This window comes from Pteronotus mesoamericanus, unplaced genomic scaffold (assembly GCF_021234165.1).
Source record: "Pteronotus mesoamericanus isolate MK-2021 breed Mesoamerican mustached bat unplaced genomic scaffold, CSHL_Meso_final scaffold_174, whole genome shotgun sequence".
Taxonomy (NCBI): Eukaryota; Metazoa; Chordata; class Mammalia; order Chiroptera; family Mormoopidae; genus Pteronotus; species Pteronotus mesoamericanus.
The window spans coordinates 35,464,716-35,487,510 of record NW_026555309.1 but is presented as its reverse complement, the minus strand read 5'-3'; the positions used below and the strand labels follow the sequence as shown (position 1 = coordinate 35,487,510).

Here is a 22,795-nt window from a genome sequence, read left to right as displayed (position 1 = left end):
AGCATGGTTTGTTTATACATTCACCTCTTGAAGGGCATCTTGGCTGTTTCCAAGTTTTGGCACACGTTGCTTACTTTTAATGGCATTTTTGTGCATTTTAATAAAAAAAAAAATCCCCCCCCTGAATTGGCAGCCTTTCAGAAACGTTGATGTAAGCATGTGTGCATACAACTCTTTATTGATAAACGATGCCTCCCAATAGATAAAGCAAGAAGCTCCTGTGTCAGGTGTAGCCAGCGGTGGGGCCCACCGAGCCACACGGCCAGTGCTCCAGAAGAGGGAGGGGACTTTGCAACAGGCCTGCAAGGGGCTGACCATTTCCCCTGATGCTGGATTCTAACGAGATTTTAAACCAGGGATTCTCAGCCTTGGCACCATTGACGTTTGGGGCCGGCTAGCTCTTCGTTGAGGGGCGCCGCCGTGTGCATTGTAGGAAGTTTAGCGACCTGCTAAAATCCTTCCCTCATCACATGTTGGTAGCAACCCGGCCTCAAAACTGTGATAAACCAAAAATGTTTCCAGACGTGGCCAAACGTTCCCTGGGGGCTCAAACTGCCCCCTCACCCCTCCCGCTGTTGAGAACCACCGCTTTAAATATTTTGTTATTGTCAGTGCTGTTATGATGAGAACTTTGAGGGTCACCCCAAACTGCAACACAAAACCGCACCTCCTAGGAGGGTTCTTTCATTACTAGGCAGTAAGGAGGGGCCCCCGCATCCCAGCGTCTCCCTGAATTTCCCTCTCATCGGGTGTGTTTGCAGCGATCACAGCCAAATGCTGCCACTATGCACAATGGCCTCTGGATGGTTCTTCTAGAGGCGACAGATTCAACGTCTTAAATGATTTTCAGCTTCCACTGACTTGCCAAATACCATCCTGCTAAAGGGGGCACAGGCCTGTCCCTGGACTGCAGTCCAGTGACTCTTCACGAGTCACAAAGGTCTCACCAGGGACGGGCAACAGTCTACCTTTCACCCCAGTTTATCCATCAGCCACCCCTGTTGGCTTTTCCTCCAAAATATCCCCAAATCCAGCCACTTCGCACCACTTTTCTAACCCCGGCCTAGGGGGCCGTCGCCTCCTACTTGCTTTAATGTTTGGTCTCTAACCACCCAGTTCCTACACTATTTCAGGCCAATGCTTAAAAAAGTCTAAACCCAATCATGCCACTCCCAGCTCCAATGGCTCCCGTTTCAGTTCTGCACGTGGCAGTGTTGTTACCCCTGTGACTGGTCCTCGTCCCCACCGCTGAAGAGCAGTCTTTAAGTCAGTCCACATATGAGGAACTAGAGGCGGGCCATGTAAGGGCGCGGAAGGAGCAGGTGCTGGGCCCAGGGTGCGTGCCCCCTAGATCTGCTGAATCTACCGGGCCCACCCGAGCCTGGTTTCCAACACCCGCTCCTCATTCCACCACTTTCTCAGTCCTCCCTTCCGCTCCGCGAGGGCCAGGCATCAGCATGGCCAACGCTACGCCCTCCACATGGGGGCTGCTGCAGCTCTGCCCCTAGCACCCCGCTCCCCGGCCAGTCCCTAAGGCCTCTGGCTTCTCCAGTGGCTGCAGGGACCAGGTGAGCACCCTGAACAGAGAGCAGCGTTAATGCCAGTGGGGACGCAGACCTGTGAGCAACAGGAGAGGGAAGGACCTGAAAAAGAAATCTCACACTCCATGTGTAAAGGACCCATGGGTACAGCCTAAGTGGAGATAGATTGAGGGTGGGAGGTGGGGGCGGGTGGGGCAGGGGAAAGTGATGGCGGAAAAATGGAGACAAATGTATTGGAACCAAAAAAAAAAAAAAAAAAAGAAAGAAAAAAAAATAATGCAACCAAAAAAACAAACAAAAAAGAAAAAAAAAAGAATCCCGCATTCCTCTTACCCTTGGTGGGTTTTCTGAGACACGCTCCTGTCAGATCTGCTATAATGCTTGTTTTGAAAGGGTAGATTTGTTCCAACACGACTGATACACTAGAGAACAAGTTGGTATGCCATGAATTTTGCATTTGTTTATGCCTGATTTCATCCGTGAGGAACAAAAGGCGAACACAGACAGCTTTATCCAGCTGAACCGAGCCACAGAGAAGTGCCCCAAACGCACACCCGCTCCCACCTGAAACGTGGGCCGGCTACCTCAGCTGGCCTGTGTGTTGGGTGCACGCCTGTCCACACCTGCTGTTAACAACCTTCGTCCGATTTCACCCCCTGCACAGGAAGGCCCCCAGGCGCTGCGGTTCCTGTGGCCGCCGGGGCCTCGAGAAACACTGCCATATTGATTGGAGTGCCGGCGAACTTCTCAACCATGTGCAACGTGTATAAAACTAAGCTACGCTTGTATTAGGTTAATTTTTTTAATGTGATATGACAAAAGATTTTGTGTGTTGTGTCCCTAACCTCATTTCCCCCAAAGCCCTGTGATGCGGAGTGTGCAGTTTTGCATAATGTGGTAGTTTGGGGAACACGCGGCGTTTTTGTACAGCTGACCATATTGCGTCGGGCGCATGACTCAGAGCCACGGGCCAGGGTTCCTCGTGAAGAAAGCAGAGAGTGGAACCGTGCGCTCGCAGCACTGTTTTCTCTTTCTCATTCCTTTCCCCTCCTTCTGGCTGCGGCCTGGGACAGCGCCTCTGCCCGTGGCCCCTGTCCCCCTGTCCCCTCATAAAACAGCCTGTGTTTTCCAGGGAACCCGGGCCGAGGTTCCCTCCACTGCCCATGGAGGGGATGGCAAGTGTTGAACCATAAGGCGGGCCCAGGCCTGCTGTGCCCAAGTGATGGGGAGGGAGCGCCTGTGGCCGGGGCCCCGTGTACGTGGCATGCGTGGCAGAAGTGAGGTTGGAGAGGGAGAAGGGCGGGGACTTGTAGGGCCTGGACAGCCGTTCGATTGTAGGGAGAAGCCATGAGGTGACCCCAGTCCCTGGGAGTAATGTGATTTGGTTTGTATTTTCAAAAGACAGCGGGCTGAGGAGGAAAGGCTGAATTACGAGCAGCAAGACTGAGCGTGAGCGCCGGTCCAGGTGAGAGATGACGGGGCCCAGGTGTGAGGCAGCGGGGCCCAAGTCGGCCCGGGAAGAGGCATCGCGGGTGCCCCTGTGGGCTTCAGAGGGACGGGAGAAATTCCAGGGACCCAAGGTCCAGTTCTGTGTATTTCGTTATTTTGCCATGTGGGCCGGGGTCACTCGTCTTAGAGAGAAGAAGAAAGAATGTTTCAAAAAAAAAAGTAATGAAGATTCTTGAGGGTGGAGGCCAAGGACCATAGTCACGGTGGTTGTAAAAGTGGAGAGCCCGTTGCTGGTTTTGGTTTTATTTTTATAAAAACAGGTGTGGGTGTGCGCGCGCATGTGGGCGTGGCCATGTGTGTGCTTGAAGAATTATGCAAGGAAAGGTTATTGTTTCCATCCACTCCTTGAGGGAACAATATCCACAACTCAGTAAGCTACAGTGTATTGCTGGTCTATGCCTGAAACGTGGCCAAAGAGAGGAAAGATTAATCACACAGGGAAGGCTGCTATCTCAGGGGCAGACGAAGACAACAAGCTAGCAATTTGAGTCTGATTACAAACTGCTAAAATCAGAATTTCCAGTTAGGGACGAGGCTTTAACAGCCCCCTTTGTAGAGGGGGGCACGGGAGCGGGGAGGGAGATTGATTTAAGTTAATTAAACCTAGGGTTTAATTAAGTGTTCTCAGATATGAACTGTATCCTTTTTGCATGGTTAATGCCAACCTGAGTTCATGGCTCTACCAGGTTTGCTGGCTGGAGGTTTCGGGGAGCAGGCGGGTGGTTTCCACCAGATATAAGAAAGCGGGCACTTCTCCAGCCGTGAGAATCGTGGGGCGGTAGAATGGGTGACTTGGGGAGGCGAAGAGCTCCTTCCCGAGGAGGACAGGGTGGCCTGGAGAAGCAGCAGGGGTTCTGATCTTGAGGTCAGGGAGGCCGGCTTCTAGTCTCCACGGGCCCCTCGCCAGCAGGGGGCCCTTGGCCCAGTCACCTAACCCATCCATGTTGTCATCCCACAAAACGCTTTCGTGGTTCCACCCCCAGGCCTAGATTGAGATTTTGTCCACAAACTACATTTATCAATCGACTTCATTTCCATCTATGATTCCTCAAAATGTACCTAGTAATGGCAAGAGATACTATTTATCACGGCCTTCCTAGGTTTGTTCTCCGTTCAGTAAGTCCTCACTTACCATCTCTCGTCAATGGGTTCTGCGACTTTAAGCGAAATGACATAGAATGAAACCAACTTTACCATAGGCTGATTGGTGTCAACAAGAGTTAGGTTCCTACAGCATCGCATTAATGTGAGAACAAAATGTAGCACCAAGACATTTCGTATTAGGTTCTGAAGTACAGTTCTAAGCACATGATGTAGTTTACCTATTTAAACCCCATAACAACTCTGAGAGGTAAACACTATTATTCCCATTTACAGAGGACCAAAGAGTGAACACAAAGAAACAGTTTTATTTAGTCAGCGTCAGACATGACCCCTTCTGCCTTCTCTGCAGTAAAACATGGACGCTCATTCCTATCTGACGTCCCTCCAGGAGGGAAAAGGCTCTGACTCAAAGGAGCTGAGAAAGCTTCATAGGTACCTGATGCGGGGGGGTGAGGGGGAAGGGCCCGAGTGCTCGAGCATGAACCCTTTTAGTGACATTCCGGTGCCCAGCAAATGAACTGGTGGCGCCATCTCATCTGAGCCCGAGGGATTTGCTCCCATAGGTCATGCAGTGTACTTAAGTGTTAAAAACTCAGATGATGCTCCTGCCTTTTCAGACACCCAGGCAGTGACCTCAGGCTTTCCAGAGGCCAGGAGAGGGTAAGTGACATATCCAAGGCTGCGTCTGCAAGAGACAGGTCGGGATTGGAACAGGCTTAAGAATGTGTGGGGAGGCAGCCCGAGAGCTGAGCTGGAGATCGGTGGTGGTAGAGAGAGATGGGGCTGAGTTACACACTTGCCTTTAAGGAGTCCCTTCAGCTCACTGGGCCTCAGTTTCCTCATCTGTGAATTGGGAATAATGCTAGCCCTTATTGTGATGGGAAGTATCAAGTACAAAATAAACTCTGGCATTGGGCTAGTATGAAAAAAATTGATGTGAAATTAAAAAAAAAAACAAGTCCTTAGGCCTTTCTCTCGTTTGACCTACATTTCTAGGCAGACTGCCTTTAGGGCAAGCCTTGGGTACCAAGGCCTGCAGGGAGGCGCACAGTTAGCTTTGAGTTCCCAGCGCTGCTCCTGCTCAGCGGGGAAGCAGCTTAGGGCCAGCAAAGCATCAAAGCCCAGTGCTGTCGGGAGTATGCAAGGTCCCCATTCCTCTAGCGATGGGTTCTGTGTGTCACTGCAGACCCTTGGGCTGGGGATCAGGGGTGATGCGGAAGACACAGATACCGACTTAAATGCCGCATGTTGAGGGCTCACTTTGAGGTCACATCCACCTCGTGGCTCCTGGACCAGAGGAAATTATGTGACTTTTCTAAGTTTGTCTGAGGATTCCTCCTCCAAGATGATTGGATGGTTTTATCCTGTGGATTTGGGGAAACATGTTCTTGACTGTAGTAACAGCCCTGACTCTGTACCCCTCCTCGTGTCCAAGCTCCTTGACGTGTGACCTTGTAGATCGCTCCCACTAGGACTCTGGCTACGTGACTTGCTTTGGCCAATTGGGTGTTTGTTAGTGGAGGGGATGCAAGGCAAGTCATGGAAAAGCACTGACCCTCGCTCCTTTGGCAACACGTGAGAATGTGCTTGGGCAAAACTTCTGGGTGGGGGGGGAGGTGAATGACATATGGAGCCCTGTCAAGTCACCTCTGCCACCCCAACTGAGGTCATCTCAGGTCAGCGAGCATCCGGCCAACCACAAAGATATGGCAAGATCACAAAGCCACTATCCCGACCTTTAGCTGACCTCAGGTCCATGAGTGAACCCAACTCAGACTTGCTGAACTGTAGACTGTGAACTAAATAAATACTTCTTGTTAGCCAGGGGGGTGGGTGGTGGTGTGTTATGAAGCACTATGGAGGCAATAAATAGCTGGTATGCATATATATTAAGAAATGTACTCCACTATGGTTTTGATTATAAATAAAATTGCTACGCAGTCCAAATATTCCTTTCTCTGCCTCTTCGTTCGCTTTTGGAGGTAATGGCATCCAATATTTTCGCTGTCCAAGTACGGACAACTTTGATACAGACATTCTCATGTTAGTCCAATTAAGTCCTGATACTGGCAAATGAAAAACTCGAAAAAGCTTTGCTCTCCCCATGTCTCACCCTCTTCCAATCCAGGCCTCCTCAATAAAAATCCAAGGTATATTTTAAGTAAACAGACCAAATTTGTTTAAGATAAGCTCCCACTCAATGCTAAGAGCCTGCCTTTTGAATAGTCAACCAGACTGTGGTTCTCTCCCAAGGGTAGCTCCCCCAAACTCCTCCAAGGCCTCCTTCTTAGAATTGCTCCTCCGGCTTCAAATCCTGTCCTCTGTCCACGTGGGCCTGTAGAACCCTGAAGGCTTCTACGGCCACCTCCCCAGACGGCTCTGCCCAGAGCCCCCTGCGCGACCTTCCACAGCATCATGTGTGCTCCTTGCACTTTGTGTTTCGTTAGAAGGTAACAATTGATAAGCTGGACCTGAGTCCCTGCTTTCTAGCCTCGCAACTTTGGGCAAGTTCCCCAATCCCTCTGGGCCCCAGTCTCCTCATCTGAGAGGAGAAGACAATGATCATGAAAGCATCACAGGGTTGCCTGTGAAGATAAAATGAGATAGTATAACTCCAGCACTCACCACAGTAAGCCTGTAATAGATGTGAGCTATTATTATAATTGTATGCACGGTACCATGGGAACCTAGAATCTCGGAGAGCAATTATTTAAGAATTATCATGTATTCACTCTTTGGAGTATTTTAATAACTGTTTTAGTACTGTTTTATACATTTACTTCATTTTTTAAACTTCGTGATAACAGTTAGGCTGTCATATAGTTAGTGTTATTGTCTCCAATTTATTGATGAGAGAACAGAGGCACAGAGAGGTTAAGTAACTTCCCCAAGGGCACACAGCTAACAGATTGCCATGAATGCACTCTTTCCACTTTATTGTATTTATTCACCCACTTCTCCCATTGGGGATCTGCAACATGTAATTAATTGTGCCTTCTCAGCACTTAGCACACAGTCAGACTGTCGCAGTGGTGGAGGCTGTCACAGACTGTTCTGTCCCCGCTGGTCTTTTCTCTCTCGGCATTGATCCCCTCAAAGGCAGAGGACTCTGGGTCCCCTGGTTCCTGCACCTGCTTGTTACTGATTCAACCGTGTGGGACCAGATGGCGTCTAGAAGAGGAAACGAGCGCCTTCTCACACTGGCACACACGTGCTCTAGGCTCTCTACACGTTGCCTCAAAATCCAGCTTGATTCGAGACACAGGGAGCAAACAAGGCTTTCAGCAGCCTCAGGCGAGCAGTGGGGAAATTAGTGGATTGGTGTACAAAGGAGCGTTTAATAATGCTATCACGCTACCCCGTTCCTTGTGGAGCCGTTGTGACATTCTGCATTAGAGAAGTGACAACCCTCAATTGCAGTGCCTGGCAGAGGCCTGGCATCAGACTGGCCCCCGGCCCCCAGAACACGTGCATTCTTGGCGATGATGATACGCTGGGACCAGGGGCACTGAGGGCTTCATGCAAAAATGTCCTTGCTGACCCTTGCTGGTGTGCTGCTCTTCTGCTCGCCTGTCAGGAGCATAGTTTTCATTAAATATTAAGGAGCTGTTTGTTAAAACAATGTTGTCATGGTAACTGGGGGGGGGGAGGAATGCTGAAATAGCCTGGTGCTGCCTGAATTGCAGCATATTAATCAAGTGTTGGGTGCTATTTAATGAGCTTCCCTGTAGCATTAAATTGGGAGGACCCAGGGACTGGGGATTTGTCCTGTGTCACTGTCAAGATGAGGGCTCTCACGAGTTCCTGGTGTTGTACTGGGCAAACGGACAGATGGACGGCTGAATGCTAAAACCAAAATTTTAGATGTTCACGTCTCAGAGCTGTTTCTGACAGCTCTTCTATTTTTCTTTTTTTATTTTCCTTTTTACAGTGGAAAAACATTTTTGCCAGAGAACTGGGGAAAAAGAGGTCAGGGAAGTAACTGGGGGAAGATATGGCCAAAGATTTCTTTGCCTAAAAGCAGAGGTAATGGCCACAACAGGGAGGCGCAGTAGCTGAGTGTGGAGTGGGACAGCCGGGCTTCACACCTCAGCTCCACCTCTGCTCACTGTGCTGTCATGAGCCAGTGACCTTGACCTTCTGCCCCAGCAGCTTGTGTTTCTCTCCACGTCCAAGGCTTGAGAGTTGCACGTCCTGCATGGGGCTGCTTGAGGGGGTTAAGGAGATGGAGCTCTTACCGCAGTGCTTGACAGAGTCAACGCTCAGTGAATTCTGCCCAGCACCTCTATTCCTTTTGTCACGGCTGCTGCCACCACAACTGCTACAAAAGCTACCACCAAGGGGGACCGCACAGTGCTCTCAAGGTCTAATGGTCCAGTTGGGCCCTGACCAGCCACTGCAAGTTTCAAACCCAGGTCTGGTGACTCAGCTGCTGGTGTTCCTTCTGAAGTTGTCCAGCTTTTACTGTAAAGGCCCAGACAGTAAATACTTTAGGCTTGGCAAGTCATATGCAGTCTCTGTCACATATTGTTCTTTGTTTTTTTTTTCTGAACAACTCTTTAAAAATATAAAACCATTCTTAGTTCACAGGCTGCTCAGAGATAGGCCTAGTTGGCAGGTTCCTGCCATCTGTCTTGAGGAAACAGAAGACGAAAGGAAAGCAAAGTAAAAGGCGATGTGACATGTATATATGGGTTTTTGTCTCACTAAGAGTAGGTTGAAACTACATATTAAAAAGAAAAACTTGGGTCTGGGAATTTGTTTTACTAAAGCAATTCTGAGAAAAAAGAACAAAACTGGAGGTATCACACTTGCTGACTTCAAACTATAGTACAAAGCCACAGTAATCAAAACAGCATGGTACTGGCAGAAAAACAGACACACAGGCCAATGGGACAGAAGAGAGGTCAAATATATGGACAACTATTTTACAATGAAGGAGCCGTAAATAATCAATGGAGAAAAAAGTCTCTTCAACAAATGGTGTTGGCAACATTGGACTGCCATATGCAAAAGAACAAAATTGGGCCACTATTTTATACCGTACACCAAAATTACTCAGAATAGATTAAAGGCTTGAATGTAAGACCTGAGATAATAAAAAGAAACATAAAAGAGCCCTGGATGGTGTGGCTCAGTTGGTGGGAGTGTCATCCAGTAACTGCAAAGTTGCAGATTTGATTCCCAGTCAGGGCACATACCTAGGTGGCAGGTTTGATCCTTGATCCCCAATCCCTGGTCCAGGTGTGTATGTGCCCCATATGGTCCCTGGTCTGGGTGCGCATGGGAGGCAGCAGATTAATGCTTTTCTTTTGCATCGATGTCTCTCTCTCTCTCCCTTCCTCTCTCTCTAAAAACCGTAGGAAATGAATAGGAATCTAGTACAGTTGACCCTTGAACAACATTGGTTTGAACTGTGTGGATTCACTTATATGTGGGTTTTTTCCAATAAATACAGTAAATATATTTTCTCTTCCTTATGATTTTCTTAATAACGTTCCTTTTCTCTAGCTTACTTTATTGTATGAATACAGTATAAATACTTATACAAAATATGTGTTAACCAACTATGTTATCGATAAGGCTTCTGGTCAACTGAGGCTATTAAGTTAAATTTGGGGAGAGTCAAAAATTTTACATAGATGTTCCACTGTGCAAGGGGTCAGTGCCCCCAACCCCCATGTCATTCAAGGGTCAACTGTATACTGTTTATGATACAAGTGGCGTCGTCCGCACTGGGACAAAGATACCGCTGCACAGGCTGGAGGATGAGGGCCATTTGCATGTTCACCTCAACGCTGCTAAACCACAACCCTTGGCCTAGGGATGGACATGTGACCAGAACCTCCCAATTCCAGGGCATCTGCGAGGATGGCAAAGCCCCCTTCCTGTGGGGGTTGCTGGGAGAAGGAACCTGCCTGAGCGAAGCCACACGGGGGCAAGTTGCATTCAGAGGGACAGGCAAATGACGTCTGCTGCCACGGTTTAGGTCCAGCCGGGTGCAAAGCCAGACCAGCTCAGACTTTTCAGTTACACAAACTGCTTTTTTGTTTTACAGTTATGAAAACATGAATTAGATATCTATCTTGTAACTCAAAGTCTGACAAATGCAATCAAATACCCGCTCAAGTATTGTTCCCGACTGGGCTCAGGTGTTACCCTGTCCTCGGCCAGACCGTGAGCCCTGAGATAACACGGCATGGGGTCTAGGGCGAGGCACTTAGGGCTAAGTTTCAGATGGGCGGAAGGGGAGGGAGGATGTCATTACTCACTTCTCTCATTATCTCTCCTGTTTAGCTCAGATTTGCTGAACCCGCTCCCAGTCCTGGACAAAGGCGCAAAGAGCCCCTCACGTGCTACCGAACCGAGTGTGTCTTGAATGCGGTCCCTCCTGAATCTGGGGAAGAACCAAACGCCTCCAACGGGGTCTGCATGTCTAGTCCGTCACGGTGCAGTGAATGTCATACTAGTAGCACCTGGGATGGTTGTGCCTTCGTTTCCTGACTGAACTGTTTCTTCTGGTCCTACGCCTTACATGTTGATGGTGACCCGGGGTTCTGTCCCATGGCTCTAAGCTGTCCCGGAGAGAACACTGTCACCCCACAGCCCACCTCTCTCCTCAATCAGCTGTCTGCCCATCTTCATTCTTTCCTAAGAGGCCTGAGTGATGTGGCCCACGCCCTTTGGCAAAGGTGACACCTGCCCACGTTGATTTTCCACAGGACAAGAATAAAGGCTAATATCTACTGGGTACTTCCTGCCACTAAAAACTGGCACAGGGCCAAGCAGTTTGACATGAATTAATTCACCAAACCCTCACAGCCACCTGATGTATTCTCGTGATCCCCATTTTACAGACAGGAGACAAAAGCACAGAGTGGTTGGCAACTTGCCTCAGGCCCCTCCGCTAGTGGGAGAGACGGGATTTGAACCTGGGCAGTCTAACTTCAGGGACCCTGCACAGAGGCCACCTCTCTGAGCTGTCTCCTCATTGCTTTCCCTTTCGGTTATCGGGCAGTTGCTTACTGAGCACCTACTATGTGCCAGGTCCTGTCACCCAAGGACACAGCCCTTGTCTTCAAAGCCAGACTCCTGCTTGAAGATTTGCCGAGGAAGCACCAAGGCACGACTCAAACATACTGCTCAGCCCTCCCCTCCCGCTCCTGCCTCCCCCCGCCCATGCCCAGCGCTCTGGACTCTGCAGAAAGTCCAGTCCTTGTCAACGGCTGTCCAATTCCATTCCCATCCAGGCTGTTAGTGCCTTAAAGAAAAACACCACCTCTGGCCCTGACGGCACCTGGCTGCAGGGGCCCTTGGTAAATATTTACTGCCACCACTGACCCAGGCCCCGGGGAAGAAGACACAGTCACAAAGCACAAAGGAAGCTGGGTGGGTGCTCATTATTCAGACCTTCCAATTCAACACGGATCTCCCTCCTGTGCAATTTCCCCAGCTGGTCTGGGGCGCAGTCCTCAGACTTCACGGCCTCAGGTTTGGTGACTGGTCCTACCAAAGAGCCCCAGCTCCCCTGGGGAGGCGACGCTCACTGTCCTCCCACGGCGTCCCCAATGCCTTTTCTGCTGCCTGCGCGGTCTGGATCCTGGGCCAAATCTCTCAATGGTGTGACAAACTGGTAAATCCCTTGGGGGTGCTGGTAGGAAAGAGCTTCCCAGAGGCTCTGATCAAAACCCCCATCATGCTTGGAGAGCTGCCGCCCCCTCACAATCACAGGTGTTTGGAATCACACCTGTGATAAGTGCCATTGTCAGGTGTTAGCTCAGCGACACCTGGCCAATGCAGGGCAGGTCTTAGGGGGAGCCTGGGAGTCCTTTCATCCAGCAGCATTGGAACAGTATAAGCAGAGCCCTGCCACGCGGACCAGGCGGTGCTGAGTGCAGTATGTGTGAGCTCACAAGCGCGTCTCGTTCACGAAGCTCCCTAAGCCCTCTTCCTCACCCTACTGCCCCTTGGGGTTTCTAGATTATCATGGAACAGAGTCTGCAGAAACGCTGCTCTACTCAAAGCCACTCCCCGTTTCAACATCTCCCATCGATGCTTCTCCAACCCGCGCTTGAATTCTGCCAGCGACAGGGAACTCACTACTTCTACTGGACGGCTATTTCACCTTCGCATACCTCGTTTGTTGGGGTTTTTCTTCAGGTTACGTCAACAGTTACCCACCTGCCTCCTGTGGGCGACAGCCCTTTACGCACACAACGCCGGCATTCTCACCTCTCTGTATCCCTGTCTCCTCGGGGCTGTGGCTTACAAACTGGTGGGAGCCAGGCAGTTCCCTCTCTGTTCTAAGCCTGCCTTCCCCGCCTGGTTAGACACCCCCTGGAAGCCATTCCTGGCGCTTGCCCTCTCGGTGGTGAGTCTGAGCGGCTGTGGTCTCCGTGCAGACAGGACAGCTCAGCTGCCCGCAGGCTCCGTTTGTCTCTGGGGAGGGACTGGCAGGGACCCAGTAATTGCAAGGGACGCGCACCTGGATTCTCTGCACTGTGCCGTTTCCAGGTGCATCTGGACAGAAACAGTTTCAGAGCGGCCCCTGCTCCTCCCATTCATCTTTCCCTTCTTGACATCCAACCGAGGCCCGACCTGCGCCTTGACACATCGTCACTCACCAGTCCCGTATCGCTTACATCCTGGGAATCTTTTTACACTTTGACTCCGCGGCCAGTCAGTGCGTCAAGACCTACAAAAAAGAGAAACTCAATATGAAAAGCAGGGCAGAGCCACTGGGTGTCCACTCTCTTTTCTGGCAGGACAGCGGCGTTGGGGGGCTGGGCTGGAGACGGGGACAATAAAGGAAAAGGAAATGGTAAGGATGGAGCTGCCCATTAAACCGAGCTCAAAAATCTCTGGGTTTAGTGGCTGTTCTGAGAGGAAAAAAACAGACCCTCACCCTGGGTGAGTCAGCAGCTTGTTGAGAAGCAGGCCTTTTCGAAGAGCAAAACTCCCAGCAAGACCAGCGGGGCTGGTGTGGGGAGGCGGCTGTTGAACCTCACTGGGAGTCTCCTCCAGCCTTTGCTGTCTCTTCCTAACAGCAGAGGGCCCTTTGGGGTTGCATTTTGATGAGGGTGAGGGGGAAGCCCTGCGCACAGTCCTCAAGTCCAAAAGACACTGCGGGCCTTAACACAGAAGCCCCGAGTGTGTGTTTATGTCCTGGGAGGCTCCTGCCAAGCGGACCCTGTGTGCCGTGAAAATTCCCCAGGAGAGCAGTAGCCGGAGGAACAAGGCATGCGCCCGGCTCGGAGGACGTGTTCCCTTTGTGGCAAGTTGTGGCCTGAGCACTGGAGGTTTCTGTGGCTGCAGTGGCAGAGGCCCACCTGCAGTGCAGGTGTGCTCCCGGAGCAGGTGCTGGCGAGGGGCGGGCAGCCCAGCCCAGCCCCTCCGTCCCCACACCCAGCCCTCTTTCAGAGCAAAACGTGTTTTTTCTTGTTTCCCTAAGAATTTGGAGGACAGCAGAGCTTTCTCGATTCATCTCTCCCTTGAGGGGTGGGAAGGTCACCTTAATGGCAACAGTTTCTGTTGACTGAGTACCTTTCCCTGCGCCAGGCGCTCTCCCTCTGATCTATATGCTTGCTGTGCATCGGTGAATTCACATCACCCAGGAGCTTGTTGGAAAGGCAGGTCCTCAGGCCCCACCTAGGTCTGCGGAATGGGAACCTGCTTTTTACAAGCTCCTCAGGTGATTCCTGGGCACGTTAAAGTCTGCGAAGCACTCATTTATACGCCTCTTAATCTCGGGCGGAGGGAAGCCAGTCAGTCGGTGGTCATTGCCCACCCTCCGGGGGAGGACGTGGGCCAAGAGAAGCCAGAACCTGGCCGCTGTGGTTTTAGAGCTGGTACGAGGTAGAGCCGATTCAAACCCACGTTCACGGGATGCCCAAGCGGGCGCCCCTCTGATGGCTCTGTTTGGGGAAAGTAAAACGAGAGGGTGAAGGGGCAGGCAGGCCTGACTGGGGGGTGGATGTGGGAAGGGCGCCCAGTCGGAGGTGGGTGGGGGGTGCGGTGATCTCAGGCCCTGGACAGGCCGGAATTGAGTGTGCTGGAGGCCGCGCAGAAAGGGAGGCATCGGATACTGGAGGCGGGTTCCCCTCCTCTTTTGTCAAAGGCCAGCCAAACTTCCCAGACAGAAGTTCTGGGCCCCTTCCTGCAGGGACATTCAAGCTTCTGCATTTAATCCCAGTGATTCACTGACCTTGGCTCCAGGGAGTTCAGCTCTCTCGCCCACTGCCCTTAGAACTCACCGTCCAGCGGGAGAAGGGCCCCCAGGAGACTAGCGAACCTGAATATTCCAGGCACTGACTTGAAAATACCCTGCAAAACCCTTTATAGGCTAGAAAGAACTTTTCATCCACTAGCTCATCTGCTCCTTCAAAGAACTTGGGAGGTGTCACTAGCACTATTTTGCCATTGAGAAAATGGAGGCACAGAGAGGTTAAGTGGTTTTCCTGCAGTCACACAGCTTTGGGGCAAACTGGGGTTGAGGTCCTCTGGCTCCACGTCCAGAGGTGTGAGCTCCACTGTGCCCGAGGGGGAAAGAGATCACATCACAGGCACACCATGCTCTTGCTCTGTGTCATCCAGCTCCATGGTCTTGCTCTACATTCTAACCGGATGAGTTTACTGAACTGACTCACGGACCAAGAGGAAAACGGTCCACAGCCCATGTGGGGAGTGTGACCGGTACCTTTCTCGATGTAAACTGGCCGGTTGGCATTCCTGGTTTATCTGTGAGACACGGATTTTATCATATGTTGTTCGTTCTCCTACACTGGCTTCCATAAAGCAGATGAGTGCATACAAGGTGTATAGGGGAAAGAGACCAGTAACATGTGGGCGTTGCACTGGATCATCGGCAGACGTTCCCAAAACAGCCATGTTTTGCATCACCAAGTCACAACAGCTGGGTGCAAAATACCCCAACGCAGCAAGCGACAGAAGACTCCTCACGTTCCAGACACCCACCTGCTCCACGCCCCTCCCCTTGGCCGGTGGGGTCCCGTGCGCTGCCTCAGAAGCTCTTGTTGCTCAGTTCTCCCCGATCTTTGAGCAAAGGCCGTGGGCTGTCCCCAGCACCCCTTACAACACACGGCAAAGCCTGCAGCTGCTCTCCCTCTAGAAGAAATGCCTCTCCCTTGGGCGCAGCAGCCTCTTCCTGCCCTCGTCCCGCCCCCAAGAGCCCCCGGGGGTTTTGAAAATAGAGCCCTCTAGTTACTCAGTTCCTAGATAACTGTTTAAGTCAGATTGTAGCATGCCCTTTGAACTGTGCCAATGTCTTCTCTAGGACTGTGCTTCATCAGAGCACTGTCTGAATCGTGAGGCTCTGCTGCACCCGAATTATCCCTGAAGGTGCTATGATTTTTGAGTTTTTCCGAATGCAAGGTTCTATAGGAATGCATATGTCATTTTATAGCAGAAATGCTTACATAATGGAAATATTATTATAGGTACTAATAACTATATAGAACAAATGCATAACGTTATTAAATATTGAACATGTTAATGTTATTAAATATTAAATACTACATTAAATATTTGATTAACAATCATTTATTGAGTCTAGTATGTACCTGATTCTGTGCAAAGCACCAGATGGGCATAAATAAATAAGACCCAGTCCCTACCCTTAGAAACTCACGGTACAAGAAAGGAGGAAGACAAACAATAGACTGAGTGTGAGACAGGACAATGTATACAAGGGGCTACAATGTATACAAGGGAATACAAAGTGGAAGCAGTTAACAGATGCCCCGTTTGTCTCAGGATGAAGACCACGCTCCCTACCCCAGGGCCTCTGAGACCCTGTGAGTCATGGCCCCTTCTCAGCTCTCCCTGCCTCGCCTCGCCACGCTCTCGGTTCACCATCTGCTAAGTTTCTCGAACCCACTGTGCACTGTGCAGCCACGTGGCTGTCCTGTCCTCGTCCTTCTCTTCAATGCTCTGTCCTGCCCCTTCCCCGAATTAACCCCAGCTTTCCCTATAGGACTGAGGCAGGTGACACGTATAAACTGCTTAGAATCGTCTAAGCAGGTATGCTAATTACTATTATTGATAATACTTATTATCTTCAACTGACGACGTGCTTCTCCTTGGGCAGTGAGAAGCGGAGTGACTTGGCGGGGGCTGCACAGCGAATTGTTCCCAGAGCTTGGTTGTCTCATGGAATCGGGTGTTTCCCCATTTACCCCGGAACCCAGCACTGTGCCACCAGCCACTAGACCCTTCGTTGTAACCAGCGTGGGGGGAAGAGTGCTGGTCGTGGAGACGGGACGTGTGGGTGTGGTCCTGGTCCTCCCGCACGCTTCTGTGCCCCACGGCGATCGCTTCGTGCCTCAGGACCTTGGCTTCCTCATCAGCCACGGGAGCTCCACACACAGCCTGCCTCCTTGGGCGGCACCAGGGGCCGTGGTGTGCAACACAGTTCTGCACGTGGGCCATGGAGGCTCTCATGACGAGTGTGACAGAGGAGTTACGGGACATTTCAATGTCCTTTCGGCGCTAAATGTACACACAGCTCCAGTCTTCCTGGCTCAGGAACCCCCTTCACCAGAACGTGCCGGTCGCAGGAAGCAAAATCCCGGGAAGAAAAAAACCCTGGAGGATTTTCCCTACAGGTCCCCCCGTATTCCCCTTTAGCCACATTAAACCTATCAAATTTCTGGACACCTGAAGGGGAAAACAAGGGAAGCTACTTGAACAGCCTGTAGAAGAAGAAAAACACCCTCCCCGAGCGTCATTCCTTCTCAGGCAGTTTGTTCCTTTCCATTTTTCACTTGGCAAACACTTAGCAGGTGACTGAGAAATTCCAGGTCTCGTAAACATGTCACTCTGTCCTGCAGTGACGGCCTCACATTGATATGAGAGACAGAGAGAGAGCGAGAGCGAGAGAAACTCTCTCAATCAAGGAGTATGAGGGTAGGAACAACAGGCTGTGTCTCCAGACTGGACTCAGGGGAGGAAGGTCAAGTTAAAAGAAGCTGAAAAGCTATAAAGCCACTTCTGGGGAGCCATCATTCTGTAGGCTGGAACTGTAGCCTTAAGTTGCCTTTCTTTGCTCCAGAAAATGTTTCATGTTAGTCACTAAGAACAGCCTTTCACTTCAAAAAAAAAAAAAATCATACAGGTGAATTTTACCAACTATTCATTCAAAGAATTAACACCTATTTTTCTCAAATTATTCCCAGAAATCAAAGAGGAGGGAAGGCTCTCACACTTATTTTATAAGGCCGGCATTACCATGATTCCAGGAACTAAAATTCTCAACAAAATGTTAGCAAGCCAAATTTAGCAAAACCATTTTAAAAAATCATACAAAACGATCAGGTGAGATTTATTTCTGGGATGCAAGGTTGGTTCAACACTCACAAATCATTGCTGCGATGCACCACACCCAAAAAGTCATTAGCGAATGACGAACACAGCGGCCGCCCTGTCCTGGGTGCGCACTGCGCCCCAGGCGCTGAACTGGCCCTCCTGTCTTCTCTCTCCTCCCACTGCAACTCCGACCGAGAGGCAGGCATTCACATACGCGTTTCACAGATGGCGAACCTGCAACCTGGAGCGATCGAGTCAATTGCCCAGTGTCATGGGAGTAGAAAGTCCAGCACTGGGTTAGAACTCTGGTCTTACTGAGCATAGTCTTTCCATTCTTTCCTGACACTGCCTCTTTTTAAAAAAAAATAATTGTTTAAATGTATTGATTTTAGAAAGAAAGAGAGGGAGGGAGGGAAGAAGAGGGAGTATGAGAGAGAGAGAGAAACACTGGTTTGTTTTTTCACTTATTTATGCATTCATTGGTTGCTTCTTGTATGTGCCCTGACTGGGGATCGAACATGCAACCTTGGTGTATTGGGACGACGCTCCCACCGAGTTACCCAGCCAGGGCTGTCTCTTAAATTTGACTTCACGACTGGAATGGCTGGAAAATCAGGCCATCTTTCCCACCAATCCCACCTAGTCTTCTACTGAGACCCCCAAAGTGTGCGGAGGCGGCTGAGTTCATAACCTCCCCAGGGTGTGTGGGTGCAGCTTGATGTCTTGAATGAGAACACCGAATTCTACTCGAGGACTGATCTGCATTTGTTTCCAAATATTTCCCCCTCAAAACTGTCAAGCAGAGTCAATGCTCTAAAAGATGTGCCCCACGGCAGGCAGGACAGTGTCCCTTTTGCTCCCTGCCGTCGCTTCCTTCTTCCAAAAAGCCTTCCGGGGCCCTCACTGTGGGCCAGGTGCTGGGGAGATCAGGCGAGCCCTGCCTTTGCACTTGGGTCGGAGACAAAAACCTTCAATGATGGTATTGTGCTACCTGAAGCTCACGCAACGGTGGCAAGATTGCCAGGACAGGCACACGAGGGTACAGCAGATGGGGCGTGGGGGTGGGGGGCAGACTTGAAAGGCAAGCAGCAGCGAGCCCAGTGAGAGGGAAGAGCCAAGAAAGCCAGAGAGCGGGGAGTGCAGGACTCGGGGGAGGGGCATGTGGCCGCCGGACAATGGAAGCAGGCCAGAGAAAGGAAAAGCGCCGCACCTTCCAGGGGCTCGTTGGCCTTTCGAGAAATTGGTTCTTTATCTTGGAGGGATGAGAAATCACCAAAGCATTGGATTCTTGGGGCCTGTAGTTCCCAGCGCATGGTGGCCCTCAAAAGTAGTTGTTGAATGGATGGTGGAATCGGTCCATTACCCGAGGCCCCCTTCGCTTCTCCAGCAATCTGAGAAGCAACACCCAGGCCCCTGCCATCTTTACAAAGGGCAACCGCAGGGCAGCCTGATTCGTGTAGGGAGAAACTGTCCCCGGGCACCTGGCCTGAGCCCCCGTCAGCCCTCGGGAGCTCTGGCTCCAGCGCGGCTGCTGGCAGATGTGCAGGGGTGAACGCACCTTTGATTCTGGCTCATGTTTCGCAGGGAAAGACACAGCTCCCTGGAGATTGGGAATCTGTGAAAATGAGCCCTTGCAAAAGAGACGTAAGTGAGCTGGAAACATGAGCCTTCTGGGTGCGCAGTGGTTTCTTTTCTCTAAAATAAACAACAGCAAAGAGAGGATCAACCTGGATGAGAACCGGGCTCTTCGTAATCCCTAACGGGCAGGACGGGCAGGACTCTAAGGCGAGAGGCAAAAGGTGGTTGAAGAGACTTATTCTCCAAAATGGGTGTGCCTGCCTCCCTCCTTGGGGGGAAGGAAACTCAGTTCCTACTTCCAGGGACATCAATTTGACCCTAATCTCTTTACCACAGGGAGACAGACCCAGTTTAGAACATGGTTTCTATCATTCGAGACCTTTGTGTCCACAAAATATTTATCTTCTCTGAGCTTTAATTTTGTCATTCATAGGACAGGATATGATGGGGATTAAATAATATCATAAAAATTGAGTCCTGGCTGGTGTGGCTCAGAGGCTTGACCACCGGCCTGCAAAGTAAAAGGTCACCAGTTTGATTCCCTGTCAGGGCACAGGCCTGGGTTGTGGGCCAGGTCCCCGGTTGGGGGCGTATGAGAGGCAACCAACTGATGTTTCACTCGCACATCGATGTTTCTCTCCCTCTCTTTCTCCCTCCCTTCCCCTCCCTCTGAAAATAAGGTCTTAGAAAAAAAAGTTGGGTGCCGGGGTTTGAAACTGAGTGTCTGAATGTAATCGTCCCATTTCCCCCCACACATATCACCACCTCGCTCATGACTGCCTGGTACTTGATAGGTGCTTAATAAATGCTGTTTCTGCTACCATGGTTTTACACATCTCTTATCTCCCCACCGTGTTTAGCATGACTCTGGGTACGCAGGAGGTGCTTACGAATAAACCCATGCAAACCCGGCCCACCCCGTGGAACACAGTGGCTGTGAATACGGAAGGAAAGGGCAGCCAGCTGTGCGTTCTCTCTCCTGCATCCTGCCTCGGACCCTTTATTAAGCATTAATACATGCTTGAGACATTAATAAATAAATAAAAGCATTAAGACATTAATAAATGTCTTAAGCATTACTTGCCTTCAGGGTCAAAATAAAATTTCCAGAGATTTCCACTGGGCACTCATAAACGATACTCGCTAAACTCTTTTTCTTTAAAAACATTTTTTTTTTTTTTAATGTGTTTGAGGGCAGAAATGTACTGACTCATAGCTGGAAAAACGCTCTCTCCCTAACACATTCCAAATTTGTCGAGTCACATGAATTGAGTAAGAGCGCTTACTGTGGCTGCTGGTCCCGGGCTGCCGAGCAGTGAGGCCAGCGACTGGGGTGCCACCTCTCCCTGCCCTGCCCCTGCTGCGGGCTAGGGTGCAGGGCAGGCTCTGCAGTGAGCTGGGAAACCTGAGGCAGGGTCACTGCCTGCAAGGACTGGGGAGGATCTGGCAGCTCCCTAAAGCTAAAGTTGAATTGTACGAGGTGCTCAATAAATTAAAAAAAAAAAAAAAAAATTGCAGGGAGGATCGCCAAAAATAAACAACTTCATTTATTGGCTCGAGTATATCCTGGGCACTATATCAAGCACGTTACATGCATTAGACTCGTTTGATCTTCACGGCCACCACGTTAGGTGATTATGATTATCCTCATTTTACAAGTGGGAAAACTGAGGCACGAAAGTGTTAAGTAACTTGCCCAAGGCCGCACACAGTGTGCAGACGGTGGAGCTAAGGTTCAACCCAGTGTTGCTCTAGAACAGATGCTCCTACATACCCAACCACTCATTCTAAAAGGGAAGGATCCTTTTGCACAGAAGAAAGAAAACTCCATTTAGTCTATAGTTATCTCTCCAACACTTAGAATACAAACACGGCACCAGATGTAGAAGGGGAGGCTGGTGGTAGGCTTGAGAAAACTGGGGGTGATTGGTTACTGCTGTCCATGAGTTTATCACTGTAAGAGGGGCCACGATGTATGCACAAATAATTACAATAAAAGTAAGTGGGAATGCCAACAGTGGGATTATAAAGTGGCATGGATGGGGAGGGCTTGGCAAGGTGACGACTACGGCTGGGTGATCTGGAAGGGCTTCCTGGTGGAGATGCCATTTAAGCTGGATTGGAGGACGTGTAGGATTCAGACAGGAGGGGCTAGAGGAGGTTCTGCCTGCTTAGCACCAGTGCGTACACACAGGTGGCCAGCGGCCCTGGGGGTTCCTGCTGCGGTTCTGATTCGGGACCCACCCACTCCAGGAGGGAACGTCATCGTTGGGATAGCTGAATCTCCATGTCTGGCAGGTGAGGAGCACAGGCAGAGGGGAAAGAGAGAAAGAGGCGTCCAGGGACTAAAAGACGGGTGAGAGGAGGCAGGACAACGGAGCAAGGGTGCGGGGGTGCGGGTCTGACCAGAGCACAAGCTCCGGGCCCACCTCCACTTGGGCTGGCTCTGAGCGCGCCTCTGTCCTTGGGCCTCAGTTTCTCTTCTCTATAGGGAGGAAAAGGAAGGAAGCGCCTGAATGTTTCTGTTGGACAGAACTTGGAGAGGTTCCAGCTTATCCCATCACTTCGTAGATGAGAGAACCAAGGGTCAGAGCGGCTGTGTTAGTGAACGCCCTTCGATTTGAACTCAAGTTTGCAGGATGAGGATTCCCAGTGGGTCCCATCTCCCATGTTAGCTGCTTTTCCTATACCCACGCCTCAGGGGGACACGCTGACCGCTGTTAGAAGGCCAGGAAGCTGCAGGCATGCTGTGGGAAGGGAGACAGAGCACCCCAGACACATCTGCAGCCATCTCCGGCTCACTCAGCGGCCCCCAGGGCTCTGCCCCAGACCCCGAGAGGTGTAGCTTCAGCGCTGGCAGCCTGGGCCCTGCCGCCCGGAATGTCCCTCTCGGAGCGGCAGCTGGCGGAGGCCGCCCCCTCGCCCTCCACTCAGGAAGTTTCCAGGAAACCATGACCGACTACAGCCATGGCTTTCCCTGACAAGATGCACATCTGGTTGTGACTCACACCTCTGGACTTCCGCCCAGGGTCTCACATCTTGAGTGGGAAGGCGTTCTCTCCCACGGACAACCTGCCCAGCCCACTGTGACAGTGGAGTCACCCAGACGGCGCCTCGGACCCCCTGGCCTGACATTTCTCTCAGAACTGGCTTGGGCCTGGGTGGGCTTTGAAGGCCTCTCGGATACCAGGTTTTTCAACCAAATTCGCCAGCCCCCTTGGAATGCTTGCTTTTCTTCCCACACACACACCCTCCCTCTTCCCTGTCCAGCTCCAACAAGCCTTCCCGCCCGCAGTCTGCAGCCCTCACTGCGCTGCATTCCTCTGGACACCCAGGAAGCTGGGCACTGCACCCGAGAGGGCAGGGCACAGGTCCTGTGTGCCCAGAGGGTGGTGGGCCCAAGGCTGATGCCATGTGCAGGAACAACCACAGCAATCACGACTGGTCGCAGCAGGTGCGGGCACGGAGGGGGCCCACCTTCAGGCATTTGCACGTTCTGTTCCCCTCTTAGAAGACTCTGTCCTGAGTCTTTGTACTGCGTCAGCTCCTTGTCCAAGTCCCCTCCCCCATGAGGACTTTCCTCCTCCTGTGCCCTCTACTTCGCCACCTGTTTTATTTCCTTAAAGGAAGTGAAGCCCATGCCCCATTCTCGGATTATTGACTTGTTTTCTAATGACATATTGATTGTTTATTATCTGGCTCCTCCAGGAAGGAAGATTCTAAGGGATCGGCTCTGTCCT

General features: G+C 50.9%; 1 protein-coding gene across 2 annotated transcripts in view; it reads right to left on the bottom strand.

Annotated features, from left to right (window-relative positions):
• The window catches only part of ZHX2 (zinc fingers and homeoboxes 2), a 136,036-nt gene that overhangs the window by 52,280 nt on the left and 60,961 nt on the right, over window positions 1-22,795 (bottom strand). The window contains exon 2 of one of the 2 annotated variants that reach the window (XM_054590443.1): window positions 12,640-12,849. The gene's annotated coding sequence lies outside the window, so the exon portion shown is untranslated. The remainder of the gene's footprint in view (window positions 1-12,639; window positions 12,850-22,795) is intronic. The other variant, XM_054590442.1, reaches the window with a different exon arrangement.